This window comes from Nannobrachium achirus (assembly GCF_963921795.1).
Source record: "Nannobrachium achirus genome assembly, chromosome: 6".
Classification (NCBI taxonomy): Eukaryota; Metazoa; Chordata; class Actinopteri; order Myctophiformes; family Myctophidae; genus Nannobrachium; species Nannobrachium achirus.
The window spans coordinates 58,053,271-58,081,188 of NC_137815.1; the positions used below are offsets into that span (position 1 = coordinate 58,053,271).

General features: G+C 42.5%; 1 protein-coding gene across 1 annotated transcript in view; it reads left to right on the forward strand.

The window, feature by feature from the left end:
* The window catches only part of cfap100 (cilia and flagella associated protein 100), a 95,618-nt gene that overhangs the window by 3,660 nt on the left and 64,040 nt on the right, over positions 1-27,918 (forward strand). Inside the window, exon 2 of the mRNA XM_080728984.1 lies at positions 4,085-4,145. The gene's annotated coding sequence lies outside the window, so the exon portion shown is untranslated. The remainder of the gene's footprint in view (positions 1-4,084; positions 4,146-27,918) is intronic.

Here is a 27,918-nt window from a genome sequence, read left to right on the forward strand (position 1 = left end):
TTTAACTTTAAGCACCCAATGCATTTCCAATGGGTTTAGTAGAGTGGAGAGAAGGATAATAGACCCATGTTTATGTTAAGGCGCTGTGGCTGCAGTGTTCACACTTCAGATATGCTATCTATATCATTGCGTTCACACAGGTCTGCTCTCTGATTTGATCCAAATGTCTAAGCTGTGTGATGTATAAAACTATAGTTATAGTTAAAACTATAAATAAATGTCCCTCTCCACTCTACTGATTACACAGCTGTGATCAAGAATCAAGTCCGGGCGATGGGATGTAAATCCCATAGCCATATATCCTAGAGCCCGCAGGGACAGTCAGCCATATTAGTGGTTGTTGTTGGTTGTCAGGGAGATATCAAAACCAATGCATTTCCAAGTCAGATCCACAAACACAATAAAAGCCATGCTCCACTCCTCAGTCTGGAGTGGCCACATAGAAGAACGCCTTGGTTATAGACATAGTGGAGGACAGATGTGATCTGGGATTGTTAGCCTACAGTATATGCACTCAATATACTCCACTACAGTTGGAGTCCATTTGACAGTTGCTGGTTCCCAAACACAGAATCAAAAATGTAGATCTAGAACACATAGAATATGTACAGTACAGTAAGGTTCAGTAGAGTACAGTAAAAGTACAGTAAGGTTCAGTAGAGTACAGTAAAGTACAGTAAGGTACAGAAAGGTACAGTACAGAAAGGTACAGTAGAGTACAGTACAGTAAGGTACAGTAAAGTACAATACAGTACAGTAAGGTACAGTAGAGTACAGTAAAGTACAATAAAGTACAGTAAAGTAGAATAAAGTACAGTAAGGTACAGTGGAGTACAGTAAAGTACAGTAGAGTACAGTAAAGTACAGTATAGTAAGGTACAGTAGAGTACAGTACAGTAAGGTACAGTACGGTACAGTAGAGTACAGTATAGTATAGTACAGTAAGGTACAGTACAGTACAGTAAGGTACAGTAGAGTACAGTACAGTAAGGTACAGTAGAGTACAGTAAAGTACAGTAAGTTACAGTAGAATACAGTAAAGTACAGTACAGTACAGTAGAGTACAGTAAAGTACAGTAAGTTACAGTACAGTACAGTACAGTACAGTACAGTACAGTACAGTAAGGTGCAGTACAGTATAGTAAGGTACAGTACAATACTGTAAGGTACTGTACCTTACAGTACCTTAAAGTATCCTATTTGTTGGGTTGGAATCGAGCCCACACTGTTTCGAAGGAACAGTATTTCTAGTTACTCATTATTATGTTATGGGTTTACTTTTTTGGAGCTGTGTGAAACACAGGCTCCCTATACGTGGCTGTGTGGGTCTGTGTGTGTGTGTGTGTGTGTGTGTGTGTCTGTCTGTCTGTCTGTCTGTGTGTGTGTCTGTGTGTATGTAGCCTGACTTCGGCGCGTAACTAGTGCCGCACCATTTACGCCACTCGCGCAATATATACATCAAAATGTGCGGCTCGGCCGGGAATGGTGTTCTATTACCTTTCGTTCCGATCCGCCTTACCATGCCGACGTAATCGGCAAAAAACTACGCTTAATTGTCCCCATTGACTTATAATGGGACAATGCAAGAAATCACTTTCAAGTATTTTTCTCTCGTAAACCATAGGAGCTACAGTTTCAAACCTCGGAGAGGAGATTCATAATGATTTTAAGAATGAATCGAAAAATAATTACATCACTCGGCCTCATGGTGGCGCTATAACGGCCCACTTTACGTTTTGCCCCGTAACTCTTGAACCGTGGATCGGAAAATTAAAATTCTTTTTTCCCTGGATTCCTTGGGTCAAGACGCATCTCCCCATATAGGCCACGCCCATTTGCGCCAGGATAGATTTTCCGCCATCTTGAATTTTCTCCAAAACACACTTTTTGCTCCTTTTCCTACATATTTTCTTCAAATGTCACAAAAATCGGTACACATGATCTACACACACACACACACACACACACACACACACACACACACACACACACACACAGCTCCACTTCACACGGGTGTGATTTTTTTTTTTAGCAAAACACCTTGCAGGTCCAGAATAATGTCAGACAGTGTTTATCAAGCAGGCAGTTCAGTTCAGTTCAGTTCAGATCAGATCAGATCAGTTCAGTTTATTTTCAGTTCTTTGGGCATTATACAGTACAGAAAAATCGAACCTCTGTTCGAAGTGGAGCTGTGTGTGTGTGTGTGTGTGTGTGTGTGTGTGTGTGTGTGTGTGTGTGTGTGTGTGTGTGTTGTGTGTGTGTGTGTGTGTGTGTGTATTGCAGTTGATGCTCAGGGCAGGCTAGACTCAACAGCACCTCTCTGGTCACCCAGGATCATGTGTACCGATTTTTGTGACATTTGAAGAAAATATGTAGGAAAAGGAGCAAAAAGTGTGTTTTGGAGAAAATTCAAGATGGCGGAAAATCTATCCTGGCGCAAATGGGCGTGGCCTATTTCCGATCTACGGTTCAAGAGTTACGGGGCAAAACGTAAAGTGGGCCGTTATAGCGCCACCATGAGGCCGAGTGATGTAATTATTTTTCGATTCATTCTTAAAATCATTATGAATCTCCTCTCCGAGGTTTGAAACTGTAGCTCCTATGGTTTACGAGAGAAAAATACTTGAAAGTGATTTCTTGCATTGTCCCATTATAAGTCAATGGGGACAATTAAGCGTCGTTTTTTGCCGATTACGTCGGCATGGTAAGGCGGATCGGAACGAAAGGTAATAGAACACCATTCCCGGCTGAGCCGCACATTTTGATGTATATATTGCGCGAGTGGCGTAAATGGTGCGGCACTAGTTACGCGCCGAAGTTTAGGCTACATATACGGACGGAGACAGACAGACAGACAGACAGACCCACACACACGGCCACGTATAGGGAGCTTGTGTTCCACACAGCTCCAAAAATAGAAGTAACAAAATAAATATGCATAAAGAAAATGTCTGTACATACATTTCACAATACGTGTCCTGTCCAAGTCCCTGAAAAGGAGGCTCTATTAGCTCAGTAAAAAGGTTCAGATTTAGGTGAAATTCAGCACTTGCACAGGAAATCGGGTTCAAATCCGGGGTAGAAGAGGAAAGTTACATATTGTGCAGCTTTAACTTTGATTTGTTTTCAAATTGGCTTTGCTTGTTCATTTTAGATTTTTTGAAAAGGATTACAGTTTATCATTAGTGTTTGTTTTAATTGTAATGAGGTATTTGTCAGGGGTATATAAGATTCAAAAGGAAAAATAGTGAAAATAGCCGATCTACTGTACAAGCTCGCTGTACAATGCGTCACATTGCTTTATTTTGTAAGATTTAGTTAACTAAATTATTATAACCTTGGAGTGAGCCAGCAGGATGGTTGGAATGCAGCAGCAGGGAGTCTGGACATTAATTAATTAATAATTAATAGTAATAAAAATAATATGACAGGTTCAAGCTAAGCTCCGTTGGCTGTCTATAGCGTTCTACCAAGCCCAACCTGTTGATGGGGGAAGGTGCCCATGGAGTCACCAGCTTGCCCTCTGTGCCTGAAGAGACAGACCTCAGTACCATGGTCAGTATCATGGTCAGTATCATAGTCAGTATCATGTCAGTATCATCCGTATCATGGTCAGTATCATAGTCAGTATCTGGTCAGTAGCACAGTATCTGGTCAGTATCATGGTCAGAATCATAGTCAGTATCATGTCAGTATCATCCGTATCATGGTCAGTATCATATCAGTAGTCAGTATCATGTCAGTATCATATCAGTTTCATGGTCAGTATCATGTCAGTATCATTGTTATGTAACGCCCGGGATTCGTACCGGATCTCCTGCGTGGAAGTCTAACATCTTAACCATCAGACCAAAGGGACAAGGGATGTCCCTTAGGGATGTCCCTTTGGGCAGGTGGTTAAGATGTTAGACTTTCACGTGGGAGACCTGGGTGCGATTCCCGGTCGTTATGTATATATACCTCAGTACAATATATCTGTCTATCTTTTTTTTATGGTCTGCCCAACACCCGTGGCCCTTATAAAGACGAACATTTGTCAAATAATAATAATGTATTTCTTTTTTATTTCTCACTTTTCACCTAGTGATCATGTCATGTGCCCTCCCACCTTGTTAGCAACCTGAGACAGACACTATGCAAACATGGTAAGTTCACTCCCCCATCAATGAATTCAATTGTTGCTTTTACACTTCCTGTTGTGTGCAGATTAGCTACAAAACATTGATCAATAGATCCTTTCCATTGTTTTAACTTGACTTTCCACAGATATAACTCTAAACAGAGGACTTTGCACTGTGGTATGACTTGCCTTGTTGGTTAGGTCAACATCAAATATTTAACCTGAAATATGCTTTGGGAATTGGAGCTAATGATTAATATGGTGAATTTACATTATTTCATAAAAAAGTAAAGCCTGCAGCTGAATTAGCTGTTATTGCTGTATTATGTTGTCTAAGTATCCAAATTGAACAAGAATTGAACACATTCCTTCACACCTATTTCAAACACTGATAGTAGAAAGCATGTGCAAGTTTGGTGAGGGGGAATAGTTAGTTTAACATTCGGTTACTGCTTTCTTAACTGGTTCTTGCATCACTATGTGTGCTAATGTTGCATAGTATAATCTGTGCATATAGTCTTGCATAGTCATAGTCTGGGCTTGTTTGTGCCGGTAACTTCAGTTAATGATTGACCCTGCATGACCTGTCCGACCTACCTGATTGATACTGTGTTGGTTTTCTCTGTAGGTGTCTGTTTACTTTTTATGTTTTTCCTTTTGTTCTTTTTTTCTCCTTTCTTATAATGTATTTATTCCCATGCAGTGCAAACATTCGGACTTCTCAATTGTTAAACATTCAATTCACAGTGCACTTGTGAAATTCTTTTCCCCTGACCAACAGACACAAAAAAAACACACATAAGACAAAACATAAAAGTATACTGAGTGAGAAGTGGGCACAGACTAAGAGCCCAACAATATAATCATAAATAATAATAATATTTATTATATTTAGTTTAGTTTATTTGATCATCTCATTATACAGGTCATACATTCATATAATAAATGATTATATAGTATATATATTATAATAACAAAAAAGGCCAAGAAAAAAAGAGAACAATAATAAAAGAACATAACCATAAAAGAGGGGGAAAGGAGTCAACTATGTTAAATAATGATGTTTACTACTAACGTACACAGGTACGTATAGATGGAAAAATAATAAAATTTGGGTTTGCCAGAGTTTCTTTTTCTTTTTTTTCCTCAGAGTTTTATTTGGGCTGCACATGCAGGCCCATAAGCAGGGGCCTTCTTCTAAGCAGGGGTTCTTATTATGCCCTCTGTGGGCATAATGTGCATGTTTATTTGTGCATGTGCATGTGCATGTGCATGTGTGTATTCTTAGCAAAGGGAACGTTTCCCCCTTTGTGGTCCCAACTTGTTGGTCTCATTCCCTATTCTGAAAAAGTCTTACTTGAGCTTGTCCACAGGGGGGCAGCACAGAACCATAAAATAATTATGAAAGTCTCTCCAAGTAGCCTATTTATATTCTTCTTTGATAGCTCAGCCTCAGATCATTTTCTTGTCTAAACTCAAACACACCTTCAAAGACAAGAGAGAAAAGAAGAGAAAAAGTCATGGTTTCTCTAAGAAATCTCCAGTGATTCAGTTAATGGGACTTCCAGTTCTTTAACAGCTTGTATGTTGCTGAGGGTACAACAGGGAAGGGAGAGGTGGCAGTGTTTGTCTCACCACTTAATTTGCACCTATTATTGCTGTTGTAAATGTGTGACAATAATGGAAATGGCTCTGACATCACGCTCTGGCTTCACTGTGATGTCACAGTAACAGAATCCCTTTTATGCCCATATATGGAGTTCCCTGATGTCATCAATATTAAGCCCATATAACTGGACTTCATATGGGAATGCCCATATATGGAGGCCACATCGGCTATACCACACTAACAGAATCCATATATGGGCAAGCCAGATGGCCAAGACAGCCAATATCTGTGTGGCTGGTTCTACAGTCAGGGATCTCCATGTATGGGCATAACAGGGTATGATGTCAGATGTCATAGACATCATAGGACTTTCACATAACGAATAACTGAGTAGCATGTTTGGGCTCTCACAGCTTATCTCCACATGGATCTCCATATATGGGTAACAGGGAGTCTCCATATATAGGTAACTGGTCCGATATACATCACTGGCCAGATAGATCGCCCTGAGGCATCATACTAGTTATTATTTTCTGTATATTGTATTGCTCTTGTTGCACATTCTTGCAGACCATGTCACACATGTATGAGTGAGTGACAAATAAACCACTTTTTAAGTCACATGACTTCAAAAGTGGTTTATTTGTCACTAAGTAGGCTATTGGGAGCTGATGGTAGGTGTTGTGCTCCACCTCAATCCATCTCCCAAGCCAAGGGTCTAACAGCGCATTGAAAGGGGCATAGACACCTTGTTCTTTTCCGATACTGACAATAAGCCATCTCTGACAACTTAGTACTCTTTAGAATAATTTAAATGCTGCATAGTGTTAGATATTTATGTATGCGAAGGAGCAATTACAAGTTGGCACAAATGGAGGGAACTGTGATTGAAAAAAAAAGAAGATCTGTTCTTTTCCTATACAGACAAAAAAGATCTGTTCTTTTCCTATACTAATTAAGACAGTGTTGTCTTCCTGGCCAGCACTTTAAGTGCAAAGTAAAAGTTTCTGAGAAATACACTGATACAGCATTTTTACCGTAATCTGTAATTAATGGGCACAACGGGGTGTAAATAATGGTCAGGAACTTCATAAACATCGTTACCCACTGTAGGCAAATCCATACACATTTAGAAGTTCTGGAAAAAGCTGTACTCAGATTTTTTCTTAGATCACGCAAATGTTAATTTTGTACTTGATTAGTTTCAGAAACCATGGCAATGTGTTTGCTATCTAGCTCTTTAAAAGAGAATCTATATTTTCTCTGGTTAGACTTGTTTGCTGTGTATATATTGGCAATGAAAAGGATGCTCTGTGCATCAGTATGCTCTTTACGTGATGGATATGCAGGGTCCCAGGCCACAGTAGAGTAATTATAACTTATAGTATATGTGTCCAGTATGGTCAGAGTCTATTGGCCGACAGTTATCCAGTGGGGTCACTGTCGTGTATCCAGGCAGGGCGTATTTTCATATACTGGTAGAGATTCATTGGCTATAAATAAACGCGTGAACACTGCGTCCTCCATCGGGTTTCCTTGAATAACTTGAAACACCTGCCCCGTCCCCCAACACACACACAGATACTCACACACGCACACACACGCGCACGCACGCACTCTCTCAAACACGTGAGCTTTTGGCTGAGGCCATAGAGAGGAGCAGAGGAGTCCAATTCAAACACTCACTACCAGGCACGTGCACTCATAGACATCAAAGGGGGCTTGAGCCCCTGCCCTTTTATCTGTCTGTAAAAAGTGCCCTGCTCCAGACCATGAATGCAGTTTTTACTACGGTGAAAGAAATGCAAATGCCCTCTTTCCGTGCTATACCTGAACGCAGCATTCAAGAGAATTAATTGCCTTGTCCAAACTCTCCTGAACTTGAATCTTATGTGTTGAAAGAATTGCCCTCTCTGTGTAGAAATTCATGCCGTAAACCACATCTCCAGTATTCACTTGATTATGCTTAGTTTAGCGCGGTATCAAGTAACGAAAATAGCCGACCTCCAAGCTCACAACGTGTCGCGCTGCCTGGTGGTCAAGGCACATACCACATACTAGGCTGTGATGCCTGCTGGCGTCGCTGGTTTGATTCCCGACCCGGTCGACCTTTGCCACATGTCATTCCCCATCTCTCTCCCCATTTCCTGTCGGTCTACTGTCCTGTCAAATAAAGGCATAAAAAGCCCAAAAGCAAATCTTAAAAAAAAAAAAAAAAAGAATTCTCCACGTCACTGCTCACTACCAAATACATGTCTTAAGTACCAGTAATTCAACCTTAGCTACGTTCCCTCTCTTCCTGTCTTCTTCTGCAGACAACAAATGGAAGTGTTGCTTTTGGCACCGTGTTAATTGCAGTGTGTGGATAACCCAGAGCCAAAATGTGAGTGTCAGTGAACTGGCTGACCATGAGAGCTACTTTTGAATTCCAAAGGCCCACTGCTAGTCTCTGTCCAAGCTCCTCTGTCTGCCCTGGTGTGTCCTGACAGACAGAAAGATGATGATGTTGAGGATGATGAGATCCCATGGAGGACAGAGAGATGATTTATACTGGGATGGAGCCTAAATTGGGCATGAAAATTAGTTATGAGATAAAATGTGTGTGTGTATGTGTGTGTGTGTGTGTGTGCGTGCGTGCGTGCGTGCGTGCGTGCGTGCGTGCGTTTGTGTGTGTGTGTGTGTGTGTGTGTGTGCGTGCGTGCGTGCGTGCGTGCGTGCGTGCGTGCGTGCGTGCGTGCGTGCGTCTGAGATGAATTTCTCTGATCATATGTTATGTGCGTACCTTACTTTGCATGCGTTTGCATTCTATCACTTGTGTCTTTCCGCCAGTGTCACTGTCCCTACTAAAACATGTTCACCTTGGCACCGCCTGGCCCTGGCGAGTGGGATGGCAGGACTGACAGCTACTGCCTCGGGGTATAAAAATAATATACAGCCCTGTTAATAAAAAATCTCACCACTCTGCCAGTTTTCAGACCCACACGGCTTACATAATCACATTCAATTACAGAGCCAGAGGAAAGGGAGACTGGAGGGTAAAAACAAGGACTTCCACAGAGCCAAGAGATGAAAATGTAAAACTTTTACTGAAATTAAGTCATCAGAGGGAATCGGAGTGAATGACACAGATTCAACAAACTTCCTGAAATAAACTAGCTGACTGTTGCAGTAAAAAGGCCAGAAGGGACTGTGATTCAAACTTAAATTATTATTTTGTTTGCTGTGTTGCAACAAAATCCCTGAACCCTACTTTAGTGTCTTTAAGAGCCAAATGTTTAAATATGATAGTCTGCAGCTGAGAACTCACACCTCCTTGTGGTCACAGAGAGAACTGTATTCACTGAGTTGAAGTGGTGAGAGCTACTAACTATATATATGGGCTCTATTTGCCTTAACTCAAAGGCCTGTCCATACCATAGACTGTAGAAAAATATGGACGATGCGAAGCCATTGGTTTCTATGCAGCGCAAATGGCCCTTTTCTACCCCTTGGAATGGGTGTCGCCATCATAGAATTGTAAAGGCATCAGAGATGCTATTGGCTGCCAACGGTCACGTGCAACCGCAGGGATACATGGGAGAATGTGGTCGGAGCCTCCCGAAATACAGCACAAGAAGAAGAACACAGCCGACTGGTATCAGTTTAGTTGGCCACGCCCCCCCGCAACTTTATCATTTATTTGAAAATAAATTGGACCACATTTCGACAAAACGAATATGATGGTGATTGAAAGGCAATTTTTAACTAGCGATAGGAACCATACAGTATTCATGAAAATGTTAATTAAGGTTAGAAAATGAAAGGGGAAAATGAATGGGATCCAATGGAGAACAATTCTTTTTGCGATCGGCCGGGGGGGAAAACAGCGCAACTAGCGGCCAATGATAGGACGTTTTTCTTCCGTATTGGAGTCATTTTAAATCGGCAGAACTATGCCCCTGGTCCATACAGTCTCCGACCACCAAACCTTTCGTCGGAAAGGTCCGGTTCAACTACAAAATGACGTCATTCGCATCTTCTGAAAAGCATTACCCCGAATTAGAGTATGGAAAGCTGCAGGTTGAAAAGTCGGAACTCTCAGACAAAAAGTTTGGTGGCCCGGAGACAGTATGGATAGGCCTCTAAGTTAAGGCATAAGAGCTGGTACTTAAGAGTCTTAAGTTGTCTTAAGTTAAGACTATCAAATTTACAGCTTGTGGGTGAGAGCTAGCGGGGCCAGCTGATCCAACATACAGTAGAACCGGTCTCATCCGCTTTTCTGTGCTCTGGGAATGGGAGACCAGTGTCTCAGTGAATCCAGATTAAGGATCTGTAGCCGTCTGGCCCGGCCACACTCTCTCTGTTCAATCACACCCTGTCTATGGGGGCCGTGTTTGGCTGTCTGTCACAGCTGTTATTTACATTCTGTGTATTTTTATCAGTGGCACTTTTGTACATAGTAAGTACATTGATGTTGTGGATGGGAGGGATGCGTGCCAAATATGCATTGCAGCAAGCAAAGTCATCCTGAGGCTGTCCTGGTTGGAGTGGAGTGCTGGGATTATGCTCGTCATATTTAACCGTGCGACATGATGACAAGCGGGTTAATTTTAGATGTCCCATTCGGACTCTGAAAATATGGTGTGTGCGTGTGTACAGTATGTGTGTGTGTGTGTGTGTGTGAGAGAGAGAGAGTGTGCGTGTGTAGGCCTATGTGTTAGGGCATTAACGGAAAAAGTTGTCAAGTCTTCATTGCACAAGTCGACTCCCACCAGAGAAAGTCGAAAGTCGAAGTTGAAAAAAAAAATGCTTTGTATTTTTTCTATCATTATTTTTGCTCCATGTCATGTGTGCGTCTGTACAGCATTCAAACTGTAGGATTGCTTATTGTCAAGGACGGAATGATCCAATATTACAGTGCTACATTACATTTGGTATAACATGGTTCTATTGTGAAAATAGCAGATCTACATGCTCACCACGCCTCGCGATGCGACTATATATTTGACAATTTGGACAATGTTTAATTTGTCATTTTAGAGGAATTAAAAAGTCCTTAAATTGGCACTTTAGAAATGTGAAGATACCCTCTATATACTTAAACTTTATGTTGGTTTGTTTACAGTTGAGTGAGAAAACAATGTTGCACATTAAGTTAATCATCTGGGGACCCCCCAAAATAATTGGGGGGTCGTGTGTGATGTGATGACGTCATCAAACGATTCAACTCAACTTTTCATGAGTCGAGTCGACTTGCAAAAATCACAAGTCATTAATGCCCTAGTATGTGTATGTGTGTGTGTTCCTGATTCAATTTAGCACTTTAGTTTGTCTAACATGCACAACCACATGCACGCGTACACACACACACGCACGCACACACACACACGCACACACACACACACACACACACACACCTAAAACCTAAAACTGGTCTAAACTAATTACTGAGAGAGAAACATTGAGCCAATTTGTATGCCTGCGTCAGCGCCACTTAGGAAGTCTGTATTCAACGTGAATGATACACTGTCAAGCTTCCATGCCGGAGCAGGTGTTTCCCCTCCCAGAATTCCCAGTATGTCACAGTGGAAAGCCGTCCCAGCTGTTTGCTCCGATTAGTCCCTTACTCCCTTCCATCTTATAAATCCCCGCCATCCCTTGTGTAAGGGCACACACACACACGCACGCACGCACGCACACACACACACACACACACACACACACACACACACACACACACGCACACACCATGCAAATGACAGGAACCAGGAATTTTCAATTCACACATAAGCTGTTAAACACCTGGCGTACAGCATTTGGTGAGGCCATTTCTACCCACGGTACAGTGACACGTGTAGTACCTGTTCACACACCGAGTCTTGAGTGGAAAGCAGCTGAGGCTGCGATGGTGGTTAATCTAAAGTTTTGGCCAAGTTGAGACACAGGAGGCCATGGAAACCAAGGTTACCCAAAGTCTTCAGGGCCAAAGCACTTGTTTTAGAGTGGAGCATAAATTAGAAACATCTTGTGGAATTGTCTCATGCCAGAGACAATTCACTTACTGCTAGAGAACTGTGCCAAGTCAAACCATTAGTCCTGATATCAGATGAACTGGGTGAACAGCTCTTGCATACTGAATGGTTCTGCGAATAGATGTGCAGCCACTACCAAAATTGTAATGATCAAAACTAGCTACCTGTCCAAGTGGGACAATATTATGGAAGATTGTTGAATATTAATTGGTCAAGACATGGTAGTTTTATAGCACATTTCACAAACATACTGTACCAGCGTCTATGTGGTTAAGTGGAGTAGTATGACGTCTGGACAAAGTGTTCCACCGAACTTTATCCCTGCCTGGCAGCTGGTCAGGTGAGTATAATGTTTTGGTGGAAAATGGATCCTTTGGTGAGAAGTGAGTGTGGACTTTGGCTGTGATGCTAGGGAGGATACTGTAAGATCCTCAGTGTTGGGAGTCTATTTGGTTGCATTTGTACACTCAGAGTTACAAATGGATAAATGAATACTGAGGTTTATTCACAGGCACTACCAAAATTGTAACGATCAATACTAGCTACCTGTTCAAATGGGACTTTTAATTTATAGCACTTGATAAACACTGGTAAATAAAGGTTGATATCTACAGGTTATATACAGTATAACAAAAACATTGAAGAATTAAAGTATGATGCATTTTACAGTGCTGTGTCAATTGTGTTTTCATTTTCCTCTAGCACTTGAACTGCTAAGAACTTCTTATATAATCTTATTTTAAGACAAAGCTGAAATGTGACTATAAACTCCGCTGCTGTGACTGTGGGATGTTTCTCTCATTTCAGACATCTCAGACTCAAATAATGGAGAGCACATTAAATGATTCCACTGCTGTCACTATAGAACATTGGTAGCAGACTAACCTGAGGCCTGTTCTGCTCTCAAAGCTAAAGGACTGGGTGTACATTAGCCAGCTTGTGTAATCGTGTGTGTGTGTGTGCATGGAGGGGGGGGATTTTGTGTCAGATTTACCACAGACGACAACTAAACACTGCAGAAATGGACCCGATACTATGTCATATCCTTGCCCTTATATTATTATATTATATTTATATATTATATTTAGAACGTCTTTATTGGATGATCTGTCTTTAGTAGTTAGTCAATTGTGTTTTCATTGTTCACAGTCTCACATGCACGCACCCACGCACGCACGCACACACAGAGACACCAACTCCCTGTGCTTAGGTCAACAAAGTTGAGTACTAGGGAACTGCTGTGAGCTTATATATCTGCTATTGTGGAGCAATGCCTGCTGCTCCACTATTTCACCGATAAGTACCCAACGGTGCAGTCCAGCTGCCTGCACCGCTCAGTTCACACTAGTGTGATTCTTTTAACCATAATTTCCTATCATAGCCATGTCATAGCCATGGCAAAAATAGTAGAATATTCAACGGAAAATACATAAATAATAGTAATACAAATAATAATTGCGACCATATCTCTGTTTGTCTATCTGTCTGTAACGCCTAATCTCTCAAGGCAGACTCTGATGCTACGCAAGTCAGATGAAAAGGAACAAAACAGAGATTTATTTGACGATGGTTAGCCAGTTGGTAATGCCTGACACTGTGGTTCCCCTGACACATCACTGTGACATCACATGTGACATCACAGTGATGTCAGATCCTCAGAGCAGGGATCTCCACAGTCCATATATGGGCATAAAATGGTGACACACCCTGTGACATCACTGATGACATCACAGTGATGTCAGAGCAGGGATCTCCGTATATGGGCATAAAAGGGATCTCCATATACAAATGGCATAAAAGGGATTGTATGTATGACGTCAGACGACAGAATCCATATGGCCAAGACAGATTTGCGCGACCTCGCTTTTCGCCCTTTTATATCTACTATTATATCTATTATATATTTTTTATTTCCTAATATTAACTGAGATAGAGAGGATTACATATAGCTGTCAACTGTGGCTCAGCCTGGATCTCAGAAGGCCTTGTAGAAATACCAGTCAGTCAGTCAGTCAGTCATACATTTGTTGCGTGATAACACTGATGAAATGATCAGCCGTTATGCTGCTTAAAGGTCAGCCTTGTAAAAAATACTCCACATCCCCACATGGCACATGCCATGTCCTCTACATAACAAGTATAGGCCATACACTAGTTGCACATTATGTGTGTCATTTTGGAGTTCTTTTCTAATCCAGCTACTACTTTAATTACAATTTAGGCATTCATCATGTCAGTATCAAAATCATGGTCAGTAATAATACTATAATTTCAGTATCATGGACATGGTCATGATACTGACTTTATACTGACCATGCTACGGATACTGTGACCATGGCAATTCTTTAGACACGTGATCAAATTCAGTAAATACAAAAACTCACAAGAGCTTGGAGGTCGGCTATTTTCGGTGCGTTATATCACACTGAACTAAACGTAATCATAAGCATAATTTCTACACAGAAAGGGCAATTCTTTCAACATAAGATCCTGCATTCAAGTTCAGGAGAGTTTGGACAAGGCAATTCTCTTGAATGCTGCCTTCAGGTATGGCATGGATGGAGAGGAGGCATTTGCATTTCTTTCACTATAGTAAAAACTGCATTCATGGTCTGGAGAGGGCGCTTTCTACAGACGGATAAAAGGGCAGGGGCTCAAGCCCCCTTTGATGTCTATGTGTGCACGTGCCTGCTGCAATCTATAGCAGACGTCACATACCTGTATAGGGGTTCCCAAACTTTTTTGGCTCAAGGCACCCCTATAAATATTCTTTTCCTCCGAGGCACCCCTACATTAAGTTCATAATTTGTACTCCCAGCACCTTATATTTGCCTGTATTGTATTTTTTTTAAATCAAAATAGTATTCTTTTTTGCTATTAATTATTATAAGAGGATGACATCTGAATGAATTTGTGTTTAATTGAGTAAATCAGAATTGTGTTAAAATGAATTCACCTCCATAAGGGGAAACATAAGGGCATTTTTGCCATTATTCTCCCGAGATTATTTGTTGAGATGTTGAGATAATAGCCCTTTTGGTTATAACTGAAAATAACTTCGTACTTCAAGTTTAAAATGATACAAAAACAAAAAACTAAATATTATCAAATTATCTTGCGGCACCCCTTCCGTCACGGCACCCCATGGTGCCCCGTCACCCACTTTGAAAAGCCCTGCTGTGGAAGATGTGACAGCAGCAGGAGCTCACACACATACTGTACCAGTGTCTATGTGGTTAGGTGGAGTAGTATGGAGTCTGGACAAAGTGTTCCACCAGCCTACTGTTATGCACTCACTGCCTGGCAGCTGGTCCGGTGAGTATGATGTTTTGGTGGAAAATGGATCTTTTGGTGAGCCACTGAGTGTGGACTTTGGCTGTGATGCAGCAGAGGATACTGTAAAATCCTTAGTGTTAGGAGTCTATGTGGTTACATTTGTTCACTCTCAGAGTTACAAATGGATACATGAATACTGAGGATTGTGCTATGCAGTGTGCAGCCTGTACTGTAAGTCTGTCCAAGTGGGCATTGTGTTTTTTTAGGAATGTGTGTGTGTGTGTGTGTGTGTGTGTGTGTGTGTGTGTGTGTGTGTGTGTGTGTGTGTGTGTGTGTGTGTGTGTGTGTGTGTGTGTGTGTGTGTGTGTGTGTGTGTGTGTGTGTGTGTGTGTGTGGACAGGGAATTACTACTTTGTAGGGACCTCATGTCCCCACAAATATAGTACAATCGGAGAAAAAAACCTTGTGGGGACAAATTTTAGTGTCCCACAAGGTGTTTAGGGGTTAGGTTAAGGGTTAGGGTTAGGGTTAAAAATTAATGGAATGTCCCCACAAATATAGTAGACTATGTGTAATGTCCCCACAAAGTAGTAATTGCAAACCTGTGTGTGTGTGTGTGTGTGTGTGTGTGTGTGTGTGTGTGTGTGTGTGTGTGTGTGTGTGTGTGTGTGTGTGTGTGTGTGTGTGTGCGTGCGTGCGCGCGCGCGTGCGTGTTTGTGCGCGTATGCATGCTACCGTGCGTGTGTACTTGTTTGTGCTTGTGTATCTAGTGTGTAAACATGCTACTATGGCTTTGTGATGGGCTGTGTCTAATTGTGTTCATGTGTGTCCTTATGTACATGTTGCGCACAGGAAGTTGCTGGGCCATAACGCTGTGTATTTAAACCCATTCTGTTGTTTCCCGGGGCAAAACAAGGCCCAACGCAGTTTCCTGATGTACTATTCTTACGTCATGCTTTGAAGAGTTTGTGTGCGACATTCATCATATCATAAATGGCCACTGTGTGTCTTGGTGTTGGCAAGTGGCATAAAAACAACGTAATAAATGATGTACCCAGTACCTCGTTTGGAGCTTTAAAAAAAAAAAAACTAAAATAACGCTGCTGGACTGTGGTCAAGTCCTAGGAGTTGAGTCCAGATATCTGTGGACACAGGCCTCGCTTACTGCAGTTTTTGGACAGAGAGAGTGGGCCTGAAAAATGCACTGAATCAAGACTTGCTGGTGTGGTGCGTTCTCGCTGTTTATTTGCTTGGCAGAGCCCGTAAAACCGACCTCTACTTTTCCATGCTCCAGATTTTACAGACGCTACTTTCTTCAACTCACCTGGGGCTTGTTTTCAGAACCAGTCCACCACCGCACTCTTAATACTTGTTTATTATTAGACATATTGCGATCTCATTCTCTCAGCTTAAGCTGTCATCTGACTCATAACGACTTTGTTTTGAAGTCTGATATGGTGGAGTTTTAAGTATTTACATATTTCAGTTCAGTGGAAGATCCAATTCTATCTACTGGGTTAAGACCATGATATGTCTAGTCTACCTGAGCATAGCGTGCAGTAATGTTGCTTAGCAGTATATCAACACAAGACTTTCAGTTGCTCAGTGAATCCTCAAATCCACTTACACTTTGGCTGCTGTGTCCAGGATACAGGATTAGATGGGGAACCTCATGGATGCTCAAGTAAAGCCCTGCAGATTTCAGTCATCTCCCCATGTAAAGCGTGACCCCCTCTGGACATGGGAGCTATTCACAACCTCTTCCTCTGGAAGCACTTTGTTAGAATCAAGGGGAAGGAGAGGAAAAGAGGGACAACATTTGTTGTCAATTTAGCCCAGTGCGCTGTGCTTGGATGAAAGCAGCCCAGTGAATTTATGGCACCTCAGCCCAGGCAGCATATGCTGCAGGAATGTGTGTCTCTTATGGTCGTGAATACTGAACAGTCTCTCACAGGCAGGGCTTCCTATTTCACATATCTGTGTGAGTTGTGTGTTGAGCCCTGGCCAGTGATATAGGGTTGTGGGATTTATACTTGCTGCCTCGATCCCCCCCTTTGGTTCACAGCATAACATATCTGGCCAGATGTGACATCTTGGACAGCTATTGCCTAATTTGGCTCCATCTACTTAAAAGAGTTGATCAAAAACCTGCGTGTGTCGCGGATGCAACGCATTATGAGCTTGTAGATCTTCTGTTTTCGGTGCCTGCCAACTTATTGCGATGCCGACGACGTAAAAATCTGGCATGCATCCCTACTCATGTGAAAAGCATCTCTATCTTTCAGTAGAATGTCCATCAGCCGGTTTGGAAATTTAAGAAAGGCTTGTTGCACCTGAACTCTGGAAGTTACGTCATGAGAGGTGATTTACGATGGAAATGTGAAATCACTTCAAACGTTCACATCACAATAGGAGCTGAAGAAACATTAAGCCGTTGAACCAGCATGGGAAATGTAGACCTACTTCATTCCGAACTGAAATCAAACGAAACCATTTCCAACTAGTGTTGGAATACATAAAAGTGGGATGGCCAAACCATGAATCCTTGAAAAATGTACATTTCATTCTGAGTGTGGCTGCCCAGCCACACAGTACTGTGTGAAGAATTATGAGGGAAAGGCACAATAATGAAAGTGTTTCTGTTTGTTTTAACCTCAGACACATTAGAGTGGATAGATTTGTTTGGAGGCGTCAGACAGTGAGATAAAAAAACGATTTTGGTGTTTTAGGACCAGCACTAGTTTGGAATATTAATTGTTTAAAGTAAACATTGTGAAAGAATGCTCTTAGAGGAACAACTGGGACATACTGGGAAGTACAGATCTATGATTTCTGTTTGTATCCATATACATTATATTGCAGTCAATCTTCTCGTCATTTGGAGAAGCAATGTGCTAGTGGTCACTACACTTGAATGATATACAAATGTACATGCAGGGACAACAGGACCTCACATAGTAAAAATGATTCAACTGCAATTACAAAGGAGCAGAGGTCAGTACAATCATTCTGTATGTATAAATTCAAGACAGATGGAAGATTAGGTAGAACAGATACTCCAGAATGCATCAATTCTGAGAGACAGTATAATGGATAAGGGATGCCTCAGTTTAGGGTCCTAATAGGATCTGGCTTAAGTCATGAGTTTAGCACGTACTGTACTTTTGCAGAGATGGCTGTTATTTCTCATGCAAACTCCAACGAGACCACATTTTCTTCCAAACAGTGATCCACAAAGCAGTTTGAACTGGACCTATAATTTGGGAAATTTCAATGGATTGCATAACTTGATTAGGAGCTTTTATGTGCAGAGCATGCACAAGTGTGTATTTTCGCTCTCTATACTGTATCTGTTTCCCTGAACCTATTTTAATGTGTTTGCTGCATTTAACATAATGACTTGTACATTCTTGCTACATTGCAGTCTTTATGTGAGTGTTTAAAATGGCTGCTGCTCAGATGTCAGTAAACCTCAGGCTGAGACAGAGCCAGAGACTTGTGCTCATTTCAATCAGGACCATAATCACTCACAACCAGCGGCGCGGAACAATGAAAATCCAAAATTACATTCTGGCCCGTCAAAAGTATACCATGGTCCAAGGTACTGCACTGTATCGCTAACATACTGTCCTTCAATCTTGCCGTCATACAAATTCATGTATGTTCAAACACACGCACGCACGCACGCACGCACTCACGCACGCACGCACGCACACACACACACACACACACACACACACACACACACACACACACACACACACACACACACACACACACACACACACACACACACACACACAGCACGCACATCTGGGGTGCATCAGTGTGCACTGTTCCACATGTGTTTGCTCTTAGACCCACGGTGTTTTCCCTTCTTCTGGTTCCTGTGCCAACTGCCAGCCATTCCACTGTCACTCTACCACATACATACATGTGCTCACAAATGCACAACACACACACACACACGCACGCACGCACGCACGCACGCACGCACGCACGCACGCACGCACGCACGCACGGCACATGCTTAGAGCTGTCACCATCCAGAATCATTTTCTCTGTTCCATCAACTGCACCCCTGCCATTTGTCAGATGAACACAGCAGCTCCACAATAACACAACTGCAGGGAATTATGGGTAACATGGTCACAGCCATGAACCATTTACCTGGCTAAGCTAGCCTCGTGTGGCGGCCATATTTCCTGAGTGCGACAGATTTATGATGCAGAGGAACGCTCTATTCCTTACATTTCGCTCCCCAGAAACGTGTGTCCGTCTGTCATAAAACCCATTTCACATGTTTGAACAACCCAAGTGACATGTTTGACGTGCATGCTTGTGTGAGTATCAAAGTGTATCCTTGTTTGCCCTCTACAAACAGGCCACGCGCTGGCCTCAACCCCTGCCTGTCAGCTCTGTGAAAACTTGCTTATTCACCGGCAAACGTCCGGTGACAAGACATGACCTCACAGCAGCGTTTCCATGGCGAAACGCACCCACGGCGACACAGTAACCCCTACATACGGCGTACAGTGTGCACAGTGTTTTCAACCAAACAGGGTCTGACAAGCGTGCCCGTCTGTCTCCTCAACAACTCCCCCCCCACCATAAACCAGCCCAAACCTAATTTAGTTGTAATTCTTAAAGCAACGATTCATCATGGGAGTGGGTAAACCGGCTAAGCTATCCCCAGTTGGAGGTCAGGGCCTGTGGATGGGGAAGAACAGGAGATTGGTTCTCTGCCGGTTACAGAGAGCCCAGTCTGGGTTTCAGAAAGCCCTGAGGGGATTTGCTATCAGTGGGCACAGCGTGGAGCAGACCACTCCATCGCAAAAATAAACATTTGGTTGATCATGGCCTGACATAACAAACCTCCACCTATCTCATGAAAAGGCATCTGTGCAAATTCAGGCTGTTTGGTTTTGTTTGTTTGTGTGTGTGTGCATGTGCTTGCGTGTGACACAGAGCAAGAGAAGGCAAAAGTTCAAGAAGACAAAAAGAGAGGCTTAAGTTAAACTCCTAGTCATTAATCCTCTAATAGGCACTTCGTTATGAAACTTTGTGTGAAGTTACAGCCATGTGATAGTGAATGTGTAGAGTGATAGCCTACTAGTCTTACAACATTGGAAGTATGTCTATTTTAGTTGTTTTAAAATATTGTAACACATTTCTTTAAAGGAGCTGTGCAGTAACTCAGTAAGTTATACAATATTTCCCCATCTCCCCATCTTTTTAGTAAACTGAAACTACATTTTCAGGTGGGACACCACTTCAACCAATCGGTAACCCTGCATAATTTATCAGCTTATGTTCAGCTTGTGAACGTTCTGCTCTATGGATCTGTATCCTGGAGGACCCCCAATAACATCACCAATAAACTGTAGACTTTCATGAATCACTGCCTAAGACCCATCCTTGGGATCTTCATGGCCAAACAGAATCAACACACCAACCTGTGGATGTACAGCTCAGGAGAAAGCTGGATTGGTCACACACTGAGAAGAAACAAAACAGCAATAACCAAACAGCCATTGACATGACATGGAATCCACAAGGGTAATAGGGCAGAGGGAGACTCAGAAACACCTGCAGAAGGAGCACAGAACAAGAACTTGAGAAGAAGGGACTGATCTGGAGACAGCTGGCCCATATTGGAAACAATTAATTCATCAAAGGCCTATGTTCCGAAAGGAATATGGCCTAAGAGTTCCAGTAAGTTCCAGTTCCAGTTTTGTCTGCTCATTCTATAGGTGGAATCACTGTGCCTTTTTTGCTAAATTAAATCAATCAATCAAATAAGTTCTCTCTCCTGCATTGGATGAAATTGGTATCCTGACCTGAAACATTTTTTTTCCCTGTTTACTAAAGAGTTAGACAGACTTCTGTTATTGAACGAACACTAGCTAGAAATAATTGATAAGTGAATAATATGTAACCAGTAAGACTCCCTAATCGGGAGATAAGCGACCGTTGGTCGATTATCTCCACAAATAGGCCAAAAGTTTGTTTTACCAAAATCGTCCTGATGGTGGCGCTAGATGGGACAGATGCGTTTTGATTACATGACTGTAGAGATACTGTGCGATTTGTGTGAGTTTAGGGCAAAATCTGTAGGAGCAGTGTCCAAAAATGTGTTTAAAAAAATCGGCCTGAAGGTGGCGCTAAATGGGACAGATCCGGGGGTCCTTGGAGGTTGTAGTTTGGCAGGCAAGGAGTTTGTGTGGAAATTTTGGCATGGATCGGGGCAACGGTGGCAGAGATATGAGTAGGGGGAAAGTGTGACGTGTGACGTGTGACGAGTGACGTGACGGAAGGAAGGACAGACGGACTGACGGACAGACTGACGGCTGGTGGAGGTTTGGATAGTATGAAAGTCTCAAAGTAACTGCGACCTACGGTCGCAACAAGAACAAGATGCACATTTTGACACTGATGCATTATGTTGATGGAACCTTAATGTGGAGGAAACTCCACTGTGGTATCATTTTTACAGGTAAATACGGCAGTCCATTTAATTGGATCGATTGTGGTATAAGCTGAAATGATTCTACTGTAGATGTATTCCATGAGCCTGTCTGGAGCTACAGTATATATCTCTGCATTGATGAAAACGAATATGCCCCAAACACAGCCCACAGAAAGGGAAAATGACTTTCAGGCTATTAGCAGCACTATGTGCAGGCAGGGAAACGTGGCAATTATCAATGAAGCGTATAAGACAGAGCGCACTAGCGCTGTCATTAAGCCAAAGCTCTGCCTTCCTGTTTAGATGTTTCCTCTGCTCGGCTGGTTGCACACTCCTCTGACTATTAAACCAGTAGGCTTTTGATCATCAATCAATGTTTAATCAGTTTGTGGTGAGATATTCCTAATTTTCTTTCTTTTTCTTCTGATGCGAGGCATGGATTTATTTATTTTTATTAAAAAAAGAAACTCCAGGAAGTGGTGACTTGATCTTAACATGCACTAAATTCATCATGTCCACTCAGATGGTCAAGCCAACATTTCACAAGAGAACCGAAATGGGACCCACAAACTATTACAGAGGTCAGTGGGTATGGACGATTATACAGACACATTGTAAGATTCCAATGCCTTTCTGAAGAATGAACTTCAGAAAGGCTGGACTAACTCGCCTTGGCCAGTGCTAGATGGAAAACTATGCTGCCTGTCCAGTGTCCAGATAGCCACATCGAGTCTACTCACGATTATGCTTAAAATCATCACGACAGATAACTGGAAAAGTGTGGTATTTTAACCAAGGCAGTCTTATAGGCAGTGATTCATGAAAGTCTGCTTGAGATGAGGCCACTCTGCCACAAGCAAGGTAGTTAAATCTCATGGCATTACAGGCAGAGCTGGTACTGGCTCTATTTTATATTGTTATCTTTCAAGAAGGGACTTTCACTACACAGAATAAACCGATTGAGTTAAACCCAGGAATAAATCTGTCCCGCAAGTGCTGATCCCAGCTCCTTCTGGTATAATATTAGAAGAGAGAAGAGATGCCTCCAGACTTGATAAGAACAGCCAGAGAGGGTCTTCAAACAAGAGATGTAGATATACCTCATACTTCTTTTTTTTCTTTTTTTTTTGGTCTGGTCACGCCACTGCATATTATTGGGGTGTAAAATGGTTCAGAGTTATCATACTCTCAGGGGTTGTCAACTTTTACTTTTTGGGCCCCTTCACTGACATAGCATGGCCATAACGCACCACCAAGACCCTGGATTCATCTCCCCTGACCTTGATCATGTGACGTAACTAGGAAAAACTCCTGCATCTACTTAAAGGTTAATTGGTACTGAATGTATTCCTGCTCCCCGACCCACCCTCAAAATACTCCCCCATATAGTCTTGGGGTCGACGCTTATATAGAGACAATATGGGGATAAATTATAATGTACAGGATAATGTTCACCCTTGATATTTCAGTGTATCCTCAAGAAAAAAAAAGACCCTGCCTTTCGGTATGTGCTTACGACCTGTAAGCACACTGAAGGACATACGAGAATGTACAAGTTGAAGAAAGATGACCTTTATTTTTATCTGCACATACATTTAGCCACCATTAGTCAGTCTTGACATGTATAGCCAGGCTAAGCCAGCTACTCCCTCTTGCATCCCCGTTCCCCTTATGTGCCATCATTAAGACAATGTAACCTGTTTACTCTCAAAATTCTAACAAACGTGTATGTATACAGTCACACTACATGCACGCACGCACGCACACACACACGCACGCACACATACACAGCTATACACATACAAATACAGGCAAAGTACATGTATGTCACACGATTATAATTAGCCTTGGGCTATGGGCCAGCAAGAGCCATTTGTGTTTACTATGATACTTATGCTCTGGCCAAGAAATAGGGTCTCAGGAGGTTTGTGTACTGTATGTGTGTGTAAGAGCACACTACCGTGTGTGTGTGTGTGTGTGTGTGTGTGTGTGTGTGTGTGTGTGTGTGTGTGTGTGTGTGTGTGTGTGTGTGTGTGTGTGTGTGTGTGTGTGCGTGCGTGTGCGTGCGTGCGTGTGTGTTTGGAATGCCCAGGCCAAGAGCTACAGTAAGGCATTGGCTAAATTCTGTTCAGTGTCTGTATTGGCAGTCGCCATACAGGAAGGAGGCGATGCTTCCTCTACCCGTGATCTGTACCCTGAAATATTTGTTGTTGAGTTTCCGAAGTTTGTGCATCTACTATTGTTTGCGTTCAAGAATGTCATGTTAAATGTGGTAAATGGTAAATGGTGCATTTATATAGCGCTTTTATCCAAAGCGCTTTACAATGTGCATTACATTCACACACACATTCATACAACGGTGGCGGTGGAAACCATGCAACTTGGGGTTCAGTGTCTTGCCCAAGGACACTTCGACATGTAGACAGGAGAAGCTGGGATTTGAACCGCTGAACGCAAATAAAGATGTTAAATGTGTTCGTCCGTGACTCGTTCGTGCGTGATATCCTCACACCTTGGTATGTAGCCTATGTATCACTTTGCTGTATTAGTACCATTAGTACCATTAAAATACCTCCTTTTCCAGGAAAGCAACATCATGGTAATCGAAATAACTACAGTATGATATAATGATTGGGAATGTGTGCCTTATTTTCTCTCCCGGACTCTTTTTCCCCCCCACCCATTGAACCACAACATGTGTCTGCCTAATGTCCAGCTGGAGATGAAAAACCTCAACCCTAATTTTCATTCCACATAACAAATACCGAGCTGAGAAATGGCCTCCCTTTGACAAGACTGACATTTTCCCCCTCCCACACAATGACTTGGCATTATGTAACATAAATCTGAAATAATAGAAGAAAAAAACAACAACAATCCTCTTGGTTTGATTTCAATGAAAATATGTCAATAATCAGTTGCCTGCTCAGGTGTTTCAAAAAGCATTTATAATGGGAAATTCCACAACACGACACATAGCATTGACAGTATCGACAATGGCTTCAATGGTAAAACACACAAATATTGGCCTAATTGCTTTTCACGTACGTCTCTCACATAAATCATCATCACATACCCCAGGGCACTAAATCAACTCAGTTCAGCTTCAAGTGGCATTTCCCACCCATTCTGCCAGCCCTGTAATTAGTTTCCCATTAAAACCTAAATGTCATCAAGGGTTTTGCGCTTGTGCTAGCTCGCGGCTTGCGCTAACTTCTACTACTGTAGCTTGTTTTGACCTATGGCTTCCACTGGGGAGCGGGGTCTGAGGCCCAAGCAAGGGAAACACAAACATCATTACCATGGTCCAAGTCCTGGAGTGAACTTAGAGTGAAAAAGAGCTCCTTTCTACCCAGTGATTGATTAACCTACAGGGAAGTCTAAAGTCTAAAGTCATAGCACCAGGGAAACTGGGGAGCAATTATACTTCAGATGGTGTAGTGGTCAGTGGAGGACAAGTACTCAACCCAAGTGCTTGAGTCAAAGTATAGATAGGGCCTAGGCTACTCCTGGTCAAATATTACTCAACTACAAGTGAAAGTTGCTCAGTCAAATGTTTACTTGAGTTAAAGTACTGGAGTACTTGCTTTTAAAGTATTCAAAAGTACAAATTACAGTACATTTTCCTTTTATACTGAAATAAAGTACAGATACATAAAAGATATACACTTAAAAGTAAAGTACTCAAGTACTTCATTACTAGAGTTTATATTTCAGATGGTAGTGGTAGGCCTATATTGATAGATATACAGCCAGGATGCCCGACTGGTAAGATTGGTAAAAAAGAAAAAGAAAAAAGAGCCTTTTGCTCCTGAACCACTCACTATGGGATATCAGCGCCCTCAGGTAATGCACAGCGGCAGCGGCTCCGTCTGCTTCCCCAGTCGCCAGAGAAAGGCAGCGAGACCGCCCGATGCTCGCGGCCATCCCCAACGCAACACCTCGAAGTCCAGCCGTGGGGGGAAGGGTAAATGACATTTTACCTCCCTGCTGCACGACATGCATGCAGGTGGCAGGTCTCATGGCCTGGGCAGGCTACACATGCAACCTTTTCAGAGATGGCTCCTGTCTCTCAGGATCCCGCCATCTCAGGGTTTTCGACAGGTTCAAGTCTCGACGGAGCAGCCTGGACGTGGCAACGTCTGTGGTAGTGCACGACGTACTAGAGGTGGCTGACACCTCAAGGTAGGGTGGGAGAGGGGACAAATGAAGGTAATTTTGTCCCTGATTCCCTTGTTCCTATGGTAGAGGGGGTTTATAGATCCCATAGTGAGTGGTTCAGGAGCAAAAGGCCACAGAACTGAAGGTTACGTACATAACCCCGGATCTGCAACTTTTGTGAGTGCACCACTCACCATACACCCTTCTTTGTGCCGACGCGCAGAAGAAAGTGGTGTAAGAGGAAGTACGTCACGTGAGCCCATGGCTTTGTACTCCCGGAAGGGGAGGTTCCACGGGTCGTGATCGACAACACCCGCCGCCAATGGAATTCGACGGCTGGGATTTTATGTGTTAGCTTCCGTGCATCGCCTGAGGGCGCTGATATCCCATAGTGAGTGGTTCACTCACAAAAGTTACAGAACTGGGGTTACGTACGTAATCTCTAGTTATAGAGGCAGGTTGATTCATGGGGTGTTGTGGAGGAACCTTATGGATATAATGCATTATGTGTGAAAGGTAACAAGTTGTGAAGTGACTATAGTGTCAAAATGATCAAGGATGGTTTACCAGAGATGGGAAGAATCTGTTTGGCTTATAAGATCTGTTTTAAAAAGATAAATGAGTTGGATTGTTGTTGATTTAACAGAGATATTTTCAAGGGTCTCACATACTCAGCATCGATTCTACTCTGAATATTTGCATACACACCACAAGGGCAATGTTTGCCTAAAATGATCCTTCATTTACACCTGTGGGTGTGCAAGTAAGTCACCTTTTATAGATCCTAAATACAGCTTCAACAAATATTACACCAAATAATATTCACATCTCAGTTCACAAATCCTCTCTGAATATCATGAATGTATTGTTGAATCAAAGAGTCTGTAGTCCATAAACAAAAAGCCCGGTTAGGGAGCCATAATTTACATCTATGGCTACTCTTTGACTCCCACATTCCATAAAGGGCAGACGTTTTAGCATGTTCTCTCCTCAACCACCGCAGCCTTGCACCTTTAACCCCAACTCTTTCCCAACACACAGCCCTGTTAAGTGGCATTATTGTTTCCATCCATCCCTCAACCTTTTACAGTGTTTTACATAACGTTGTTATTGGCAGCACTTGGAAGGCCCCTGTGTTGTTGTGCTCCACTGCAGTGAGTGAGTACACTCCAAAACAACTTACTGTAAGTGTGTACTTTGTGAATTTGTGTGTAGAATACTCAAGTACTATACTGTACATACTGTAGTGTGCACAATTGTGTGTGTGTGTGTGTGTGTGTGTGTGTGTGTGTGTGTGTGTGTGTGTGTGTGTGTGTGTGTGTGTGTGTGTGTGTGTGTGTGTGTGTGTGTGTGTATGTTTCTGTGTAGTGCATAAATGCACAAAGAGAGAGACAGAGAGGGAGAGAGAGAGAGAGACAGAGAGAGGGAGGAAGATAAAAAAGAGTGTGAGAAAGTATGCACTGATGCCTGTTATTTAAAAAAAACAAAATGTTGATTAAAGGGGAAACAAAAATAAACTGAGATAGAGAAACAAAACGTAATTCCTTTTCCCTTGAAATAGACCACCTCTGACGATATAGCTGGGCGCTATGTTGCCCCAAAGTATGATATGGAGAGCCTGTGTGTCATTAAGGGTTGGCAGTTATGGCTGGAATGTTGCTAAATAGCTTTTGAGGACACATGAGTGCAATTATAGCGAGTCGTGAATCACTTGCACAAAACCATTGTTTTGGCTGACAGTTTACAGTATATCAAGAAGACTACAGCTGAACTGGAGCACAGCTTGGAGGCCATACAAATACAGTATGAAGCCTGAATGAATTTATACTTGCTAGCACGCCGGTGACTCATACTCAAAAATAGCTGATCTACAAGCTCACAATACGTCGAGCTGCAGTGCATTGTGAGCTTGTAAATCAGCTGTTTTCGGTGCACGACACCAGCATAAATCATCCTGAGCTGCTGTCGATAAAGGGGGGTTCATTTCCACGATCGCACTGATTCCAGGGCAGTTTTACGGGACCTCAAATTCAATTGGAGCTCAATTTAAACTGATCCTCTGATCTGCTAAATTAAGTCAGACATCAACGTCTATAAACTGAAGTGAGCCTCAAACTCAGGCTTCAGTTACACTGAGGAACTTTTATGGTCTGCTCTCCACGGTCACGGACTAGTGCACGTGTACCGCTGCCATATTGTATCCAGTGTGTGTGTGTGTGTGTGTGTGTGTGTGTGTGTGTGTGTGTGTGTGTGTGTGTGTGTGTGTGTGTGT